The sequence below is a fragment of the Topomyia yanbarensis genome, chromosome 3, assembly GCF_030247195.1.
Source record: "Topomyia yanbarensis strain Yona2022 chromosome 3, ASM3024719v1, whole genome shotgun sequence".
Taxonomy (NCBI): domain Eukaryota; kingdom Metazoa; phylum Arthropoda; class Insecta; order Diptera; family Culicidae; genus Topomyia; species Topomyia yanbarensis.
Genome location: NC_080672.1, coordinates 389,669,152 through 389,690,505, shown reverse-complemented (window position 1 = coordinate 389,690,505; position 21,354 = coordinate 389,669,152). Strand labels below are relative to the sequence as shown.

Below are 21,354 nucleotides of genomic sequence, written 5' to 3'. Positions count from 1 at the left end.
TCTGAATTGCCCCGTAAGGAGGTCCGAATTACCCCTACATTGTAAAAGGATGGAAAAATGTAGAGGTTTGCAAATCGTCGCCTAGCGGTGCCATTAAGTGGTGCAAATGAACTTTTTATGGCACCAAAATGCTGAGGTTTCAAAATAACAATTAGGACCTTCAACCGGTAAACTTTTTCACATCTATCCACCTAAAAGGGTGATTTGCTTAAGTAGGTCCGAATAGCCCCGGGTTCCTCTACGATTTGTATCACGGAGCAAAAAAAATATTAAAAATAGTGTATTTTGGAGAAACAGAAATATCTTCATTAAAATACTAAGGATATTTTCTTTAGTATGAGGCATGAATTGTAATTTTCTGAGAGCCGCTTCAAAAGCTACAGCATTTAATTTATTTTTTCCATATTTTCCCACAGTAACAATTTAAAAAATTTCAAGCGAAGTGATCGGGGGTCTAGAATTGTCCCAATGATGTGAAATTTGGCATCTGAGCTTAATTTGACATTTGTCACAATATGAGAGGGGGGAGGCCTCTGCGAATTCAAAAAAAAAATTGCAATGCCCTATTATTGATCCTGATCACTAATTGCAAATCAAAGTCACATTAGTCATATTGAGAACCCTTGAGGGTTCCTAATCATCCTAGGAAATGCCCAACTTCCGAAATTGGGTCCACACCTGTTTCTTATAGGAATAGCTAAGCACGACATTTTCTACAACATTGCTGAAGACTGCAACCGTCTATCTCTTTCCAGTAAAAAGCTATACCTCAGATCTTTACACTTCATGGTCGGCCAGCTGCTTAAAATTTGGCAAACCGATTTCAACATTTTTTAGAAGTCACTAAATTCGAAACATTGTGGTTTAGCCACAAAATAATAAAAAGCATGAATTTACGTATTTTAACGGAACCTTACGTGACTATAATACAGATTTGCTAACCACTTTTAAGACTTTATTACGACAATATAAAAGCTAAAACAACGGGATTGATCAGTAGATGATGGAAACCGATGTTGGGAGCCATTTTAAAATCCAAGATGGCCACTTCCGGTTGAGCAACACTCTTTATAATCCCAAAAATACGAGTATTTTTATAATGGGCTTGCCAACTAGATAACCGAAATCAATGAGTGACGTCATTTCGAAATCCAAGGTGGCAACCTCCGGTTGAGCTTAATTGTTTCTTTTTATATTATTCGTTTATTTGACACAGCTCATTGTAGTAACTTGACGGAGCCGTGGACCTTTTAAAAATTTACAAGAACAAATAAATAAAAACTAATACTATTAGTGTCCTCCCGATCTCGTCTACGAAACCTTCTATTGCGCGTGGAGGCCTTCATTTGCGGCAGGGAAAAATTTGTCCGCTCGCCTACTACATTTTGGGGATCATTTACTCTTCTCGTGTCGTGCATCATCGTTGATGCTGTCTTGCTGTTCACCATTAGATGTACTGCCTTGCCTATCACACTTACGGGTCGCCAGCGTAGAGCTGTCGCCACTGGTATTAGCTTCCTCGCCGATACTACTAGCAGTTGATTTTGGGAGTAATGGATCCTACTTTTGCCGTTATCATTATGGTCTGAATATCTGCCTCAAATTTGGAAACCGGTTTTGGCTCAGTTGATGGCATTGAAGACAATCGGTTGTGATGCATTCTCCCCAGTATCTTCTGCACAAAGTTTTCCATGGTGTGCCGTCTGGTTTCAGTACTTAAATGCAGGAATTTGCCCTTTGTGGATGCGTAACATGGGTTGTTTAATGTTAGTTTCGTTAAAATTTTACGACATGCATTTTGTAATTGGTTCAAGGAGAGTGCGCGGTGACAAGCCGTGTGCTCTTACATCTATATGTAGTTGTTTTCTATATACACGGGAATCTTGATTGCACCGGTGTCACTTTCACCACGTGTATTAAATTGTTCTGTAAAACGAATCCTTCTGCGTGGTCTAACGTGTTAAATGCCATCAGTACTGCACTGCGCAGGTGATGATACTGAAGATAGGCAACCCCCGTAAGCCTAAACACCATTTTCACACTCAGAAAATATTCCGCCTAACGAAAACTTTTAAGTCGACGACCACGGTATTGGGTTCAAGTAGCTTTTTCGTCAACTTCATTCGTGACGGTAAGAATACATAAAATGTTTCCTTTGTTTTAAACACAATGTACTCTAGGTTCTATTACACCCAAAACAGCGCACTCACATTTTCTGTTTTTCGGCTGCTATACATAGCTCATGACATGAAACTTCTAGAAAAAAAGGCCAACAAATTCCTAAATTGTGTGATAATTTCGTTTGCCAAAGGGGCCGTTCATAAACCACGTAGACTCATACGGGGGGACGGGGGTCTAGCAAAAGTCTACGTTTGTCTACGATGGGGGAGGGGGGGGGGGTTTGCAGAAGTCTACGTAGACTTTAATTTTTTGTTATTCTCGTATAAACGGGATTTAAAAAGAGTTGCGTTCAACATACTAATAGATTCAGCTAGATGTAATTAGTCGGGCACTTCGAAGCTAGTACACTATTGAGGTAACTACTCTTTAGGCGACCACTTCAAACTAGGACCCACGCAATTTTTTGAGTCAAGCAAAAACCTGACAGGCTGTTTTGGATCTTTTGTGTAATGTTAAGATTTATTTATACATTCATTGTGAATGGAAAAAGATATTTTCAGTCACGCAGAGCCACATTGGTCGGCAATGACTGGGCAGTGCGTAAGCCTCTTGTACCTGAAGGCATAAAATACACCCCACTTGCGGTCCTTAGCTTCCTGCTCAGTAACTCCTAGCCCTGGCCTCCTCGTGGCGTCGACTGAGATACGAGTAACCTTAGTGAAGATCGGGTAACCAACCCCGGTGGGAACTTTGGTCGTATGCTGGCAGGGAAGGGGGGGTTACCCCTCTTCGGAAGGTGTAAACCTGTCCTAGTGCCCAGGTGGAACCTTAAGCAGTCCTGGCACGATGGCCCACCGGCGAGACAGGTGGTTGGCGTAGGCCCTATAAGCCGCCCCTTAAAAAACCCACATAACGAACAATAGAGAAGAGAATACGACCCAGAACAATCGGCAACGACCCAGGCGACGAATGAAGGATCACGATTGGAAACTCGGAACATGGAACTGCAGATCGCTCGGCTTCGCAGGGTGTGACAGAATAATCTACGACGAGCTACACCTTCGCAACTTCGATATCGTGGCGCTGCAGGAACTTTGCTGGACGGGACAGAAGGTGTGGAAAAGCGGGCATCGAGCGGCTACCCTCTACCAGAGCTGTGGTACAACCAACGAGCTGGGAACCGGCTTCATAGTGCTGGGCAAGATGCGCCAACGTGTGATCGGGTGGCAGCCGATCAACGCAAGGATGTGCAAGTTGAGGATCAAAGGCCTTTTCTTCAACTACAGCATCATCAACGTGCACTGCCCACACGAAGGGAGACCCGACGACGAGAAAGAAGCGTCCTACATGCAGCTGGAGCAGACATACGACGGTTGCCCTCTGCGAGACGTGAAAATTGTCATCGGCGACATGAACGCACAGGTAGGAAGGGAGGCAATGTACAGACCGGTGATCGGGCCTAACAGCCTGCATTCCGTATCAAATGACAACGGCCAACGATGTGTGAACTTCGCAGCCTCCCGTGGAATGGTAGTCCGAAGCACCTTCTTCCCTCGCAAAGATATCCACAAAGTCACCTGGAGATCACCGGACCAAGTAACAAAAAATCAAATCGACCACGTTCTAATCGACGGTAGATTCTTCTCGGACATCACAAACGTCCGCACTTATCGCAGTGCGAATATAGATTCGGACCACCAACTGGTTGCAGTATGCTTGCGCTCAAAACTTTCGACAGTGCATAGCTCTTGTCGAAGTCGAACGCCGCGGCTAAACATCGAGCGGCTACAAGATGGCAGAGTGGCTCAAGAATACGCGCAGCAGTTGGAAGTGGCACTACCAACGGAAGAGCAGCTAGGCGCAGTTGCCCTTGAAGATGGCTGGAGAGATATCCGATCCGCCATAGGTAGCACCGCAGCCACTGCACTAGGTACGGTGGGCCCGGACCGAAGAAGCGACTGGTACGACGGCGAATGCGAGCAGTTAATCGAAGAGAAGAATGCAGCATGGGCGAGAATGCTGCAACACCGCACGAGGGCGAACGAGGCGCGATATAAACAGGCACGAAACAGGCAGAACTCGGTTTTCCGGACAAAAAAGCGCCAGCAGGAAGACCGAGATCGCGAAGCGATGGAGCAGCTGTACCGCGCTAAAGACACACGGAAATTCTACGAGAAGTTGAACCGCTCGCGCAGGGGCCACGTACCACAGGCCGACATGTGCAGAGATACAAACGGGAATCTTCTCACGGATCAGAGGTGGCGGCAGCACTACGAAGAACACCTGAACGGCGATGCAGCAGACGACGAGGATGGCACGGTAACGCACCTGGGAGCACGCGCGGAAGACATTACACTACCGGCTCCGGATCTCCAAGAAATCCAGGAGGAGATTAGCGGGCTCAAAAATAATAAAGCCGCTGGGGTTGACCAAATACCAAGCGAGCTACTAAAACACGGTGGCGAGCCACTGGCTAAAGCGCAGCACTGGGTGATTACCAAGATTTGGGAGGAGGAGATTTTACCGGAGGAGTGGATGGAAGGTGTCGTGTGTCCTATCTACAAAAAGGGCGACAAGCTGGATTGCTGTAATTACCGAGCAATCACCCTGCTGAACGCCGCCTACAAGGTACTCTCCCAAATACTATGCCGTCGACTATCACCAATTGCAAGAGAGTTCGTGGGGCAGTACCAGGCGGGTTTCATGAGTGAACGATCTACCACGGACCAGGTGTTCGCTCTTCGTCAAGTACTGCAGAAATGCCGCGAGTACAATGTGCCCACACATCATTTGTTCATCGACTTCAAAGCCCCATACGACACTATCGATCGAGATCAGCTATGGCAGATTATGCACGAGTACGGATTCCCGGACAAACTGACGCGATTAGTGAAGGCGACGATGGATCGGGTGATGTGCGTAGTACGTGTCTCAGGGACGCTCTCGAGTCCCTTTGAATCACGCAGAGGGTTAGGGCAAGGTGATGGTCTCTCGTGTCTGTTATTCAACATCGCGCTGGAAGGTGTAATAAGAAGAGCAGGGATCGACACGAGTGGTACGATTTTCACAAAGTCCGTTCAGCTACTTGGCTTCGCCGATGACGTTGATATTATTGCACGAAACTTTGAGAAGATGGAGGAAGCCTACATCAGACTGAAAAGAGAAGCCAAGCGCGTCGGACTTGCCATCAACACGTCGAAGACAAAGTACATGATAGGAAGAGGTTCACGAGAAGAGATAGAGAACCGCCCGCTTCGAGTTTGCATCGGTGGCGACGAAATCGAGGTGGTTGAAGAGTTCGTGTACTTGGGCTCACTGGTGACCGCCGATAATGATACCAGCAGAGAGATTCGTAGACGCATCGTTGCAGGAAATCGTGCTTACTTTGGCCTCCGCAAGACGCTTCGGTCGAACAGAGTTCGCCGTCGTACGAAGTTGACCATCTACAAGACGCTGATTAGACCGGTAGTTCTCTACGGGCACGAGACCTGGACCATGCTCCTGGAGGACCAACACGCACTTGGTGTCTTCGAACGGAAAGTGCTGCGTACCATCTACGGTGGAGTGCAGATGGAAGACGGCACATGGAGACGGCGAATGAACCATGAGTTGCATCAGCTGTTGGGGGAGCCGCCCATCTGTCATATCGCGAAAATCGGACGACTACGGTGGGCCGGGCACGTAGCCAGAATGTCGGACAATAGCCCGGTGAAAACGGTTCTCAATTGCAATCCGACCGGTACAAGAAGACGTGGCGCGCAGCGAGCACGATGGATCGACCAGGTGGAAGACGATTTGCGGACCCTTCGCAGACTGCGTGGCTGGCGACGCGCGGCCATGGACCGAGTGGAATGGAGGAATCTTTTGTATACGGCACAGGCCACTTCGGCCTTAATCTGTTAATAAATAAATAAAGAGCCACACTTACGAGCGTTCCAAGAGTAGACATCCAAGCAACCCCACTCTGAGGAGCGCCGCGTCGAACACGATAACTCTTGGTAAAATTGTCTGATAGAGGAAACACAACGAGAAATGTGATGCTTAGACTTCTAGTCACTCGATGAACTAAAAACAAGAAAAAAGTTTTAGTTTCGGAAAATACCTTCGTGAAAACCGAAAAATCTCATATTTTACTGTGAAACTCGTTCACTTTTCTATAACATAATAGGGAGAATGTTTTTCTTAGGTAATATGACCTTTAATTACATAAGAAAATAGATATTTTTGCAAAGATTTGAACAGTTCCGTCCCCTTAATGGAATAAGGTAATTTGAATTATCAATTAACATAGCAATTCTGCACGGTTAGTGTAGGTGGCATTTCAACTAAACTTGAATTTGCTATTCAAATATATGCTTTGAAATGAAGTGACTCAATTTGAAAATAAGTATTCCGCTAAATTTGAAATCTTAAATTTACATGGTGTTTGTATAAGTCCAACTGATAGTATAGTGAAATTAAAACGGAAACCTTTCTCAAAGTTGTAGGTAATTTATAAAATTGGAAATTTGTGATTTGGAGAAAAATATTTTGATTTTAAATTTCCTTGAATTAATACCAATTGATTTGAGCAGTCGTAGATAAGAAACCGACGTGAAAAGCATTATTGATCAATGTTTGTTTTTGTTACCAACATTTCAAAGCTCGACATAAATCTTAAAGCCTCACGTTTAATTTTTATTTGAACGTTATAAAGTGCTTATTGCTAATTTCACATTTTCCACAAATAAAAAAAATCGGAAGGTCTACGTAGATTTTTTTGGAGGGGAATCGTAAAAGTCTATTTAAGTCTAGTAGGGGGGAGGAGGGGTTTCAAAAAATCTCAAATTTTGGTCTACGTGGTTTATGAATGGTAAACCGCTGCCGGCCTTTCAGTATCATTTGGACGCATTTTCTGTGCTTATTTTCCCACTGTTACTCGTTAAAACGGTACTTCACATCATAGGCCATAATGACACCAGCTTTTTTAATAAGCTATATAAATTTCTAGTAATTGCTGCAGCGATCACAAGTGTAGCCAACGATGTATAGCTAAGGGGATCGATATTGTATTATGCAAGTATAAGGCTTGTTGAACACTATCGAAGTATTTGGGAGCTTATCACTCACAGTGGGAAAGCGGAAAAAACAGTTGCATTTATGCTCCAGATGATTTGTTTTAGGTGTAGTTGTTATCCACTTTGCTCGTTTGTTGCTTTGACTTACCAGAAATAGAAGGTACACTAAACGGTTTCCTTTGTTCTTCAGACAAGCGGTGTTCCAAAAAAAAATGTCAATTTTTTGCCGCTCCAATAGGTATTTTTAAGAATAAACAGAATTTATCTGCACCGGGGGGTCGATATCTGAGCTTTCGAAATGGCGTCCGGCACCAATTTCTGTCATCTACTCGTCAACCCCATACTGAAATTAGTGGCTTTCAGGTAGTATCCGTATGCGCAACTTGCCATTGCGCGGGAAAACTTTTTTTTCAGCGTGAATTTTGAGCTGGCTTATGATTTTGAGATACTTGACGCAGTGTTTGCAGTTCTTATTATGGTCTGAATAGCGGCCACAAATTTGGCTTTGAGACTTCAATTATGAATTTTCCTTAGAGGTTTCCAGTAGGTAATGTACCGTTTGATCACAGAGCAGCAATGTATTAATTAGTCCTTTGTATGTGCAAAGAGTGGTTAGTGATTTGTAATCCAGGGTCACGTAGGAAGGAATTGAGTGCTCCAACCGAAACGCAATTGAAGAAGTAGTCTCCTCCGTAACGGATTTCATTTCTCTGACCTGCTACATGAATTTTTTAAAGACATCATTCCATGTAAGGGGTGCCATATCGCGAAACTTTACTTCGATTACCCGATCGTCAATTCTCATCAGTTATCATAAAACGTTTCTTTCTTATTTTCAACGTACATTCCCCAAATATTAAAATTAATTAGCTACGAAGTTTATATATTAGGCAATTTGGCACTTTATTTTAGAATTGTGTTGGTCACAAGTTTCTCAATTTTTTTAACCTGTTCTCGATACACAGTACCTACCGTCAACAAATTCGGCTGCTCATGTTTTCAGAGAACGAATGAATCAATTTACACCGTACCGTGTTGAAAACATTCGGAATCGCTTTCATTAGTAGACATTACAAAAATAAAAAAAGCGAAATAAAAGCCCCTTCAGTTTTAAAAATATCTCAAAGCTGAATGAAACAAAACGCAAATGACGAAATCAATTTTTTTATTCTTTTGTTGCTCTATCTAAATTGAATAACGAATAATGATGTGTACCAATAAATAAATAATAAAAATTGGAACGTTTCACAATCTGGCGTTTAGTACTATTACCGGCGTCCGTGCTTATTTCCCAATCCCGCATTTTAAGGTTAGAGATTTTTCTAACACGCAAAAAGGCGAATGATGCTGATCCTAAAATCAAACTAAAACAAGAATGTAGAATCTTTATTATTATTAATACTACGATCCCTGCCCCTAAACAGATTTTTGTCACTTGTGTGGTTAACTTTATGTGTACAGTTTCAATGACTGCACTAGAAATAATAAAACAATCCTGAACATAGTATAGAAATGCGAAATAAAAATTTCAAACTAAAATTCGCATACAACTAAGTACGTAAATATAACTCTCCCTCCATCAGGTCACACTGTTGTGAATCATCAATTATTCGACCCAAATTCACTGAGTCAGTTCCAAGAAGTCTCAAAAATAACCCGCGGCATTCAACTGGAACTAACGCCACCGCGGCCGCCCAGGTAGAACAAACCAAGGTCACCGTTTGCGGTTATGCTCCATGGTGGTAGTCAGTAGGTAGTATCGTCCGTTCGCATCAGAAATCGGCGCAAATTAGCACCTATCCTCCGCCTCCGATTGTTGGTGTTAGTTGTTATTGGAAAACATGCGTTGCGGATTGTTGCGTCTTAGAAACTTTTCGCAGTCGGAAGTGGATTAGGGGCGCAGTGGGTAAAATGTACAAGGGGGTTCAAATGAACACATAATTAAGTCAAGGTAATATTTGTTAAATTCAACAGAAGCTTCACAGAACCCTCAACTGTCAAGTATTTGAAGAAAAATATTTTCCATAAATAAACTGTCGAATATGAAATAAAGTGGATAAAAGGAAGATTTGCTGTCTGACACTTATGTTGAATTCGTCAGACAGAATATAAGAATTTCTGGGGCACAATCAAAATATTTTTATCAAATTCTATTCAGATACTAGGTACTAAATTCCCTTGAAGATACTCGGACACGTCGCGCTTGAGCCCAATACCTAGAATAGTGCATAATACTCAATTGTACTGATCATTATCCCAAAGATAATCCAAAAACAGAATCCTAAATTCAAAAATCCCATAATCGCTCATTAACAGAAGTTTTAAGGAAAAATGGTTTTTTGGGCTCTATATGTCTTGGGGTTATAGAAGATACAGGCTTATCTCGCAGTACAATAATGTACTAAATTTTTACCATTAACATACTCAATACAATTCTCTTAGAATATCAAATTGATTGATAGGTTTTATCAGGTTTCAATAATATTTCAAGAGAACGAGGATATATAAAAAAATCCTTTTTCAACTCTTTAATGTCTAACTTCTTCCTAGTGCATATGAGTTCCTAATACCATTTTCCCTTAAGACCGCTTAGATGAAGAAACACGAAAAACTTGTTTTGACCAAGATATGTGCTTCTCTCGCAGTGCTAGAGGTTACTCAATTCCTATCTTTTGATGCTCAGTACTCTTGTTCTAGAATATTTACAATAGTCCAATTACATGACAGAGATTGCTAAAGACAATCTAAATTGGTAGGTTTCATTAGTTTTCAGTAATATTGTAAGTCGACGAGGATATATCCAAATTTCGCAGAATCCAAATAACTTCAATTCCATGAATAGTTGTTATGACTTTTAGTGCTTAAGTGAATAGTATTAGTCTCAATTATTAACCTTACATGTGATTGTGAGCAAATCTTACCTAAACTTTTCAGATGTTTTAAAATGTTGTTTATAAACAACATGGGAGTGAAGAGGTTACCTTCTGCGACAATGAAAAAAGGTGCTCATTTTACCCACATGCTGTAAACATGTCACAAAAATTTTGGTCAACTTTTTAAGTAATATGTTTTTACAGGGTATGAAGAAAGGTGTTTTTGTAAAAAAATTTAAACATAATTTTTGTTCAAAATATGTCCACCATAAAACCTACAAGTTTGTTTTAGTATGTGAATAATGAATTTGCTCGACGTGCCTATTTTACCACCCGATCCTCCAATTTGATCCGCCTTCAATCATCAAAAGACACCTCTCATCAGCATTACGGCCGGAGGATACGACGATGACGACTGTGTCGGCGATAAACGATGGAGAAAGGGAGTATTTATAGAAAAAGCGACATGGGAATATTATATAGGATCAGCGAAATAATAAATTAATAAATAAATATAGATCGGAATGGAATGCTAAATCTTCTGTCGGACGAATCGCGCAAACAAATCATCAACCGAGGGAAATGTTTTCTGCTAAAAATGGTGGATGTGTGGGTTTTTCTTGGAACTATTTTTCTGTTTTGCTCCTAACATGACCTAATGAACCGAACACACAGATTATCTACGGTGGACGGCATCAGTGCTGAAGTATGCATTACTTTATCTGAAAAGGTTGTTTGGCGCAGATTCTGCATGAAAGTGAAGCCTTTGCAATTGCTTTGCGGAATTTCCGCTGTCCGCTTCAACGGACTTCAGAGCCGATTTTTGGCCTACAGGACAAATCATGGACATGTGGAAAACTCCGGAAATATATTATTCTTGACACTAGTTTGGATGGGATGGAATGTTTTAAACTTTAGGGGTTATATCTATTTGGGTCTCTAAAATAGTGCATATTCGCGATTTTATATGTTATGATTATTACATTAATTTGTGATAATTTTTTGCATATATTTTAGTAAATATTTTAAGGTTTTCGTAGTAATTTTTATGTTGAAAAGCTGTTGCCATGGATTTCCTCATTTTTACCACGTGTGCGGTGACCATGTAAATCAAAAACGGCTCATCTGTAATGAAAAACTAATACTTTTTCTTTAGATACCTGGACGCCTTTCGTTAACAAAATATTTGACACAATCCTGTTTTGTTACAAAATGGTGACAACCTTTCTGAAATTATTGATTTTGAATACCTTACTGAAATAGTTTTTTTGGCCAAAAAATAGAAATATACTCAAAATAAAAATTCCTTCATTCACGAAGCCATTGTAATAAGAAATGATACGATGAAGGATTCAAATCAATCGGTTTAGTGGTAACCGCTAAGCCGTTTTTGAAAAAACTGAAAGTCTATGCAAAATTTGAAATAAATCAGTTAAGTAGTTCTTGAATGGCAGTTAACACCGCAAATCGTGTTTTTTTCCAGAGACGTTCTACAAAAAGCTTCATCACCGATTCGCTTGTCGATATTTTTGCATGAAAAAATTACAGAATGTGATTGAAATGATACATTATAATGCACAAAAATTTTGATTAACTGTTATGTGTCCAACAAAAACAACACCTTTAACAGGCCAACGTGGGTACCCGGGTACTCACAAACTGAAATGCTCATAACTATGGTTTCCTTTATTCGATCTGGACACTTTTAGATTTTTTGGATTCAGGAACTCGTCCACTTTTTGATTTGTAAAATTGAACCAGATGAATGTATCTGGTGCTTGGTATCCGGATTTTCCGTGGTAATGTTCCTGTACTAGGGTATGATTTATAAATTTTAATAATGTCCTAGCAATATAAGTATCAAAACTCCTCAAATTGTCTCGGAAGTATGATATTTAGTCTCAGCACTGGAACCTGCTTCCGGAAATCCGTATTTCCGGGAACCGAATGAAGTAACCCGATTCATTTTTACCAAGTCCAAAAGCGGATGAGTTCCTGAATCCAAAACCCCCAAAATCATCAAAATCGGTTGGAAATTACATCAGTTATTGGCATTTCAGTTTTTTGGGTACCCGGGTACCCACGTCGGCCTGTTACGCAGTAAAAAAAATTCAGGAGCCCCTCCTATCTCCCCCTTACTATATCAACAATAATATTAACCTAAAAGCTTGACTTAGTGAAGTTCTAAGATGTCACAAAGTTTCAATTTCCAGCTATGGATAAAACATAGGAATTTCATTGATTGAAACCTAAAAAGGTACCCGGGTACCGCGTCGGATACATAACGGTTAATTCGCTTCACTCAAATTTCTAAAAAAATTCACAAAAAAGTGTTTATTTTTTACTGAAACTCTTACAAACCACCCCCATAATGCACTCATACCATTCGTACCGTAACTCTGAGACAGTCCGGGAGTGTTTCTATTTCTGTGCGGTATGCGATTCGACGCTTTGTCTCTGTGTTACCTTGTGTCTTCTTCTCAAGGCCACATTCCTCAGTGTTTTGTTTGCGCGTGAGGCTCAAACAATAGCCAGCTGTATAAGCTGGAACGGTTCGTCGTTGGAAACCAGTTTGAAGATAAGTGACTTTTATATTTAACAATTTTATTGCTTTCTCCTGTCTGCGCGGGTGCTGACTACGTGCGTTGACATTTTCGATGGTTGCCTCTCCGGATGTTCCAATGTAGGTTGAATCGGTTCAACTCCTAAGGCTCCCCTCCGGTCCAAACGATTCCCAGAACTCTCAATTTGTCCATTGGTGATCTTTTTTTTCGGTCGAAGAATAAATTGCTGAATCTTTTTCAGATTTCTAAAGATATGACAACCGTGGCCGAAATTTCAAATGTTGTTGTTGTTGTTTATTTGTGGCTTTATCCTCTGTGGGTCATTCGCCATACGAAATTTCAAATGTCCGTTCGGACAAAATAATGGTTTTGCTGGCCAACTCAAATCAAGCAAACAATATGGCTTGCTGTGAGACCTTTACGGGGGAGAATAATGTATATATTCCAACGCTAAGAGTAGAGATGAAAGGCGTCGTAAACGATGAGAATTTGACATGTGAGAATCTGCTGAAGTACGGGGTTGGCTGTTTTAGAGCCCGCCGGTCGGAAATTCTTGAATGCAAGCGTAGTAGTAGTTGCGGGGATGACTCAATAACATACCCCCAAGCAAACTGTTATCGGGTGCACTTTGCCGGTACCGCTTTACCGAACTTCATCCTCTCGGACAAGGCCCGTCTGCCTGTCCGTCTATTTGTATCGGGGGTCATGGATTGTCAGTGTAAACAATTGGGTCACACTGCCACCTGTTGTAATTAAGACCCACTGTGGAAAATGCGAATAGAATCATTCAGATGATTCATGCAGTAAGAATGCTGAGAAGTGTCCTTACTGTGCAGAGATTCTGAATAATCTCTCGGTATGTCCCGCGTACAAACTACGCGGAGATATACTGAATCGTTCTCTTGGGCGACGTTCCTTCGCAGAAATGCTAAGGAAAGCTATGCCACCAGTCTCAACAAACCTCTATGATCTCTTGCCTTCTAGCGAGGGCGAGGCTGATGACCCAAAAGACCCACTCATCTATTAGGGTGCCAAGAAGTTTTTGGAAGAGGAGGAACATTTCCTCTCCTAAACTTTCTTTTAAAGGCCGATGGGGCTCCGAAAGTGACATCTCTTGAAAGTGTTGCGACCAAACTGAAGCAAGTAGTAACCCAGCATTTCCCGGAACATCAAAAATCTCAAGTGTTCCTTTGTTTCAGTTGGGGAACAATCACAGCACTGGAATTATCAATTTCTCGGACATAGTGGACAGCATAATAAAAACTTTTAATATTACTGATACGATTAAAAGTCTATTGTTGGCTTTTCTGCCTGCAGTAGGAACATTTTTGAAACAGTTGATTCCTAATTGGCCCCTCCTTTCAGCGTTCGTACCCTTCGATGGCTAACTCATCGAACGAGGTCACGGATTTGATCAATGTTCTACAATAGAATTGCAGAAGTATCATCCCGAAAAACGATTCCTTCAAAATTTTGATAAATAGTTTGATTTGCGAATTATTTGCATTATGTAAAACTAGCTTGACTTCCGATATAGATTACAACTTCCACGATTTTAATATTATTCGCCTGGATCGAGATACCCCCTATGGAGGAGTTCTTTTGGGGATCAAAAAGTACAGAACCTTCCCTCGATACCAGGCACTGAAATTGTCACTTATTGGGCACCAACGGCTACACGACATCACAGAACCCACACTTGCACCGCTACTAGTTTTAGGAGACTTTAACTCTCACGGAGCAAGATGGGGTTGCCTCTGTGATGATAACCGGTCTATCTCACGATTTTTGCGATAACTTAAATTTGACAATTTCAAACAAAGGTGCTCGCTAGCGCCTTACACTTGTCCGTCTGCTCAATATCGCTACAGTTTAATTGCACGTGGAATGTAATTTCTGATCGCAAATGTGACGACCATCACTTTGGAGATACACTGGTTTTTAGTATATCAACTAAAACGATGTTCATGATTTCAGAAACTTAGTCGCTTTTTTCGTAATTTCTCATCACGTTACTGTGATATTTTATTCACACGATATTCGTAATTTTTGACGTAGGACTACGTCTTTGTTTTAGATATGGGGGTGCACTTTGCAAACTCTACAAAAATGGTATGTAACGAAAAGTGGTCCAATTTTAAACGAATATAATTCAGCCATTGTACGATAAATTTTCAAAATGTTTGCGCATATCGCCCCGGAACACTTCTAAGAATTGATTCCAATAGATATACCCCAATAATTTTGATATCATGGCAATAAAAATTTAAATAATGTACAACCTAGTCAATAAATTGCGCATTTCCATACAGAAGATAACGCTTCCCAAGTCCGGCACGAAAGATTTGTGTACCTAGCGCGCTACGCTTCTATGAATGACGTCATCATCGACTATTTAAAGAACGGATTTGTCCGGACACGCTCAGTTGCCTGTTGAGCGGCAGGCGGAGCAGATCATTGCGCTGTTTGTTTTCACAGCCAGTGTAGCTGAGTTAGAAGTCCGTTACACTGGCTGTGGAGCTACGCTACCCAGTGCTGCCCCACACACGACTGAGCTCGTCCGTTTAAACACTATGCTTTCTTTTGTATTATTCACGTTTTCGTGATATTTCATTCACGAGTGTTAGATTTTTCTGGTAGAGTAGTGTGACTTATGATCATGATTTCAGGATCTCAGCCACGATTTCTGTAATTTTTATTCACGTTATCGTGATATTTTAGTCACAAGTAGAGTGATTTGTGTTTATGATTTCAGGATAATGGTCACAATTTTTGATATTTTAGCCACGAGTAATGTTCATGATTTCAGAATCTTAGTCACGTTTTTCGTAATTTACATTCACGTTATCGATATATTTTATTCTTGAGCTCACATTCGAATTGTACACGTGGAGTAAAGTGACTCATGTTCATGTTTAATTACTATCGGATTTTTTACTCGGAGCAACGTGACAATATGATTTAATTCATAAAAGCGTACCTGATTCGCGGTATCTTGTTTTGTGAACTACATCACGAACACGGTTTTGTGATTCCATAATATTTTTTTGGTGCTCAGCACAGTTTCCGTATTCTGTCCAGACATCCATTCAACCTTATCGAATGAATAATGATGTTTGAGGTTCTAATAGTTTTCTTATATCTGCTGCTCCCACCTATTACTAGTCGCTATAGGCTGGTCATAACTATATGATATTTCAAGAGAAAACTCTTGAAACTTTTGTAGAATAGTTCACGTGAAAATTTCAAGATAATGTGCAGAGTGGCACGAAATTGAAAATGACTTCGGATGTTTTTTTTAATATCACAAGCGCTCAAGATAGATCGTGGATTATATACAACGAGTCATGAACCAGTTCACAAATCCATGAATAATATGTTATGATTTTGCGAACTATTTCACGAGCACGAATGGTGTGTCGTGAAAATTATACTAGGAATCATGAACAAGTTCACGAACACATGAACGATATTTTATGATTTTGTGAACTTTTTCACGGGCACACGTGGTCAAATGTGACTATTATATTAGGAATCAAGAATCAGTTCACGTTCCTATGAATAAGATTTCATGATTTTGTGAACTATTTCACGAGCACGAATGGCCAGTCGCCAGGAATCATAAATCAGTATACATAAATATTATTTTTCGAATTTGGGAACTATTTCCTGAGCACGAATGATAAGTCGGAATGAACTAGTTCAGGAATACATAGAATTAAGTTAATGGTTTTGGGAACTATTTCATGAGCATGAATGGTGCGTTGTGACTAATTCGCTAGAAATCAGGAATCATGGCAACCACAGACCAAATTTTTTTTTATCAAATTTTGCGTCAAACTGTTTGTTAACCCTCCGGAAGTCGCGCAACTGGCCCACTAAACGAGCAGCCGCTGGAGCGTTTAGACGATTTCGCTAGATTTTGAGAGCAGCGTGCACTCAGTGCACTAGCGCGACTTCCGGAAGGTTAACCTCTAATATTAAACAATATGAATGGTGAGCCCAGAAAAAATTTCCATGACTGTCATTTATAAAAGTTTGTTGGAGCTTCTTGCATGACCTGAAAATGACTAAAAGACCGTAAGGAGATAAAAAGGTAAAAAAATCTATATTTTCAACTTTTTGCCTTAAGCCACATTTTTCCATTGTAGTCTAATTTAAATTTGATGATATTAGGGACCGTTCATAAACAACGTAGATCGAAATTTGAGAATTTTTAACCCCCCTCTCCCCTAGTAGACCTTAGTAGACTTTTACCAACCCCCCCCCCCCCTCCCCTTAATATCGACGTAGACTTTTAATTTTTTTAATTTGCGGGAAATGTGAAATTAGAAAGAAGCACATTATAATGTTCAATTAAAAATTAGCGTTCAGATTTATTTCAAGCTTTTTAAATATTAAAGAAAGGTTTTTCACATTGTTTTTTGTCTACGACTGATCAAATCAATTAATACCAATCCAAGGTGGTTTCCAACGTTTGTGTAGCGGAATACTTCTTTTCAAGGTTAGTCACTCAAGTATATATGTAAAAAGATATACATATTGCTATAACTAGTTAAAATTTTGGCCGAAGTGCGACTTACACCAACAATGCAGAATTGCTAAACAATTTTTGAGCCTTACTGGTGCATTCAAAAATGTTAAATTATAAGAAACAATTACAAAATAATACTGTCGATGTGTACTATCATCTAGACTAAAATAGTAAACCAAACATGCACACAAATTTCACTTCTCGTGAACAAATTTCAATATTTCAATAATCTAAATTGCCTTATTTGATTAAGGGAACGAAGCTTTTCAAATCTTCCCAAAAATATTTATTTTTCTTATGTAATTAATAGCCATATCACCTGAAATGCGAAATATAACGGGTGTTTAAAGATTTTGAAATCAGTGTAAATGATCGCAGGAGAAACTGATTAACTCGAGTAAACACTTTGTTGTAGAAGTTTAACAACACTACTGCTTTAACCACCGAAATCAAAAAATAAAAATTAAAAAATGAATTCATTAATTGTTAAAAATCGGGTGTTTTGTTGTTACAATGCATTGTAACCATTGCAATGGCGGCTTTAATGCTTAACTTTGTCATTTTTTTAACTTTTTATGGTTCATGCATTTAATATTCCATGCATGTCTGCTAATTAGTGGTGTCTCAGATCATTTCACAGTCAAAATCTAGTGTTTTGAACGTAGGGGAGCCCGGGGCTAGTTGGCGGTTGGGATAAGTAGGCAGAATATCTTTTTCTACATTTATATTAGATATAAAGCGATGCCTCTCGTCGTTTACCTCAAATAATGTGAAACACATTATCCAATGTGCTTTTGTTGCAAAATATTTTGTTTTGTGGAAGTTGTGGGGGATATTGTGATTCCAAGCATACTTTAAAATTTTTCCTAATTTTAAACATTTTGTGTTATTTAAGGTAGGATTTTTACTCTCTTCCCTGAATGATTATATTTTTTGGTAGTACATGCAAAGAGCTTTCAGTATCCGTATAAATATTACACCTATCCACAAACAAAAGTAATTTTTTAATTTTTTTTTTACAACATATGCGGATGGGGCAAGCTAGCGGTGACGCACACGGGACAAGTTGGCGATACTATTTACAATGCAAAAAGTCATTTATTTCTGGAATTCACTTCAAAGTAAGAGAATCTTTTTCTTGTATCTCGCGTCTACGCAAGGAACATTTACATCGGCCAATAGCCTGAAGAATTTCGAAAAATTTGCTTTTGAATATGGAGTCAAAATTCCGGATGACTGAATGGAAAGTGTTACATATATAATACAGTTTTATTGAAAGGACAATCGACATGTTTCATAAGGACCGCTGATGTAATCGGATTTCCATTTGATTGCTTATTTTCTGGCATTGGCCAACTTAGCCCATACATACGGCCAGTTTACTTCGGCTGGGGTAAGCTGGCGATTTTTCCGTGTCACATATTTTTGTCTTTAGAAATGTTGACAATGTATCAAATATTTTAAAAGAATTCAGAGATGCTGCCAACGGTCTGCCCTTTCATGCAACATGTTCTATTTTGCAAGATCTACCAAAAAGCGGTAAAAAATTAAAACTGAGAACACTGCCAACTAGCCCCGATCTCCCCTATAGTTTTCAGTGAAAAAACAAGAATTAGTTTATAAAAATATATTGAGAATTGACGGAGTGATAACTTTTTCTCCGAAACCTTTTTTTATTAAAGAGACTTGCGGTGATCACGATGGTAGGCCAACGGATCAACTAAAATCCTAAAATTTAAAAAAAATCCATTTGTAAAAGAGTATGTTTAATGTGATGTTTTAAGCTCTAAATATTTTATTAAAAAATTCTTATGGATGAAACAAAAGTTTTTGCGTGAAAAGGAATCGTTAAGGTACAAGAAAAAGTAATTACGAACAATTGAAAAAAAAAATAAAGAAAATAGGTTGAATAGTTTTTGGACAATCGTGATCACGGAAAAACCATTTTCGGAAAACGAGATAACCGAGTTTGAAATTTCAAGTCACCACTGCTCTTGGTAGACGAGGCGCGCTTCGACGCTCTGTAGCTTTTAATATATTTATCGGATCGCTATAAAAGTTTGGGAAAACATCCTCAAGGAGTTGTACTTACAGATAAAGTGCTAAAAATTTTAAGATTTTTGGAAAAATAAAAGGGTATGTAACCCCTTAAGAGTCATATCGGAAACAAATACATATGTATGGCTAAGTAAATTCCTCGGATATTTTCTGCATTTTTGCAAAACATTACAAATGTAGATCAACTTTAAAAAACAAACTTTTAGAAGAAACCTGATCCTCTATATATCAACCAATAAACCATTTGGTAGGCAATATTTCTCCAACCAATGACGCAATCCGAACAAATTTTTTTGTTCCGTCCTTACTAAATTTTCAACAATAATTCTGCTTACATCCAAACAAATTTGTTATTAAAACAAAAGTAAAACATGCGTGTACGCTGGGACGGGTGACGACAAACATTATTGCACGGGTGGGCACAGTTACTGACCGTAAAACAGCTAAACATTCGTGTTTGTTTTCCGATACTGCAACAAAACATACTTCGTACGCAGCTCGCCACACATTCCGGCTGAGCTGTGTGGCTTGGAGTGTGAAAAAAAAATCGAATTGAAAAAATAACGCTACTTAAATTACAACCGCGACAACATCGTGTTTTGCATTGCACGACACCTTTTCAATCGAAAATAAACTCCTCTATAGTAAGTAAACAAAATTTGTACATCTTGCGATATTTCTACGCGTGTCTGTTTCTACGCAAAATATTCTTGAAAAACTCACATGAGGAAACATTTTTCATCACTTGTTTGTCGCTCCGGTTGCAAGCACACCATCACACGGGCGCAGTCGATCGTCACTGTTTTCCACCAACCGCGGAGAAGGGAAAAATCATCACCACAAAACACACACGATCTTCACTGCTTTTTTCTTCTACTTTCGTAAACTCAAAAATAAGAAATGAATTAAACCGGGGGAGAAAATATTTCTCTGTCGTCAGCTCGGATTCCGTTTGCTGTGCGAAATTCTCGCAACCACTGCACTATCGTCTGTCACACACAAGATCCTTCTTCAACTTCAAATTTGTCTACGTTCGTCTGTTCCCTAAAACAGTATTCTAAACACCGGAAATTGTTTCAATATTTGTCACACTTCATCAGAAGAACGTCTTTAACGAAAAACCAAAAAAAAGATCAACGGAACAGCGTTGCACCGCCTTGCAGTCGAAAAATTCGCCAAAGTTCAAACACGGGAAAAGGTCGCGCGCGCCAACAGTATCAGGCACGGGACACGAGAGCGAACGAGATTATACCCCACGAACGGCCGAAGGAAAACTGTGCGCTTACTGGCAGGCAGCACGCTAAAAAGAATCAACAGTCGCAAAGTCTCTCGGAGGTCTCAGTGCGAAAATCGGCGTATTTTTTTGCTTGCTATTTCGCTGTAGTACTACTGCTATACATACAATCGCAAAACCCGCATCAGCATCATCGACGTAAGCATGTATACAACTGCCGACGACGACTCCAACGTCGACGACGGTGGCGGTGGCGGCGGTGGCGAAGGCGTCGGGCACGTTGTTGTTGCTGATGTAGTACGGAACAAGACGCGCGCTCTACTACTGCGGCTGGTCTGATGGCACTACTAACAGGCTGACTGGCCTGATGCCGATCCCGGCTCCTGCAGCCAGGGCGGTGATGGGGTGTGTGAGAGTGAGCCGCCGCATATCGGGGCTACGGTGTGGCCCACGACGGGTCTGCAAGGGATGAAGATGCTTGCGACGGTCGATGACGATGACGGTTAGTGAGACTTACTTGGGATGGGCTGAAATGGAAATGTTCTGCAAATGACGGAAAGACAAATGGACGACTGAAAATAAATAGCAGAACCCGCATATTTGGTGACCATTCCTGTAAGATAACCGCAATGGTATTTGGACCTTAAAAACCATTCCCTGAAGTTTCCTCTTATAATTAACGAAACGATAAACCAACGCTACCGGCAATCATATTGACTATTCCATTTATGGTCAGCGCCACTTGTACCATTTGCCGAATAGGTCGTTAAATAACGTTACCATTCAAAAATGCCGATTTCCTCGAACAAATTTTAGGGTATATTATAAGGGGAATAGGATCTTATAATCCATTTTTGCGGTACTACATTGTTATTGGATATAACAAGGTACATTAAACCAAATGATCCCGCTT

General features: G+C 40.2%; 1 protein-coding gene across 2 annotated transcripts in view; it reads right to left on the bottom strand.

The window, feature by feature from the left end:
• The window catches only part of LOC131693555 (uncharacterized), a 223,172-nt gene extending 202,549 nt beyond the window's left edge, over positions 1 to 20,623 (bottom strand). Inside the window, exon 1 of one of the 2 annotated variants that reach the window (XM_058981466.1) lies at positions 19,931 to 20,623. The gene's annotated coding sequence lies outside the window, so the exon portion shown is untranslated. The remainder of the gene's footprint in view (positions 1 to 19,930) is intronic. The other variant, XM_058981467.1, reaches the window with a different exon arrangement.
• Between the last annotated feature and the right edge of the window lie 731 nt (positions 20,624 to 21,354).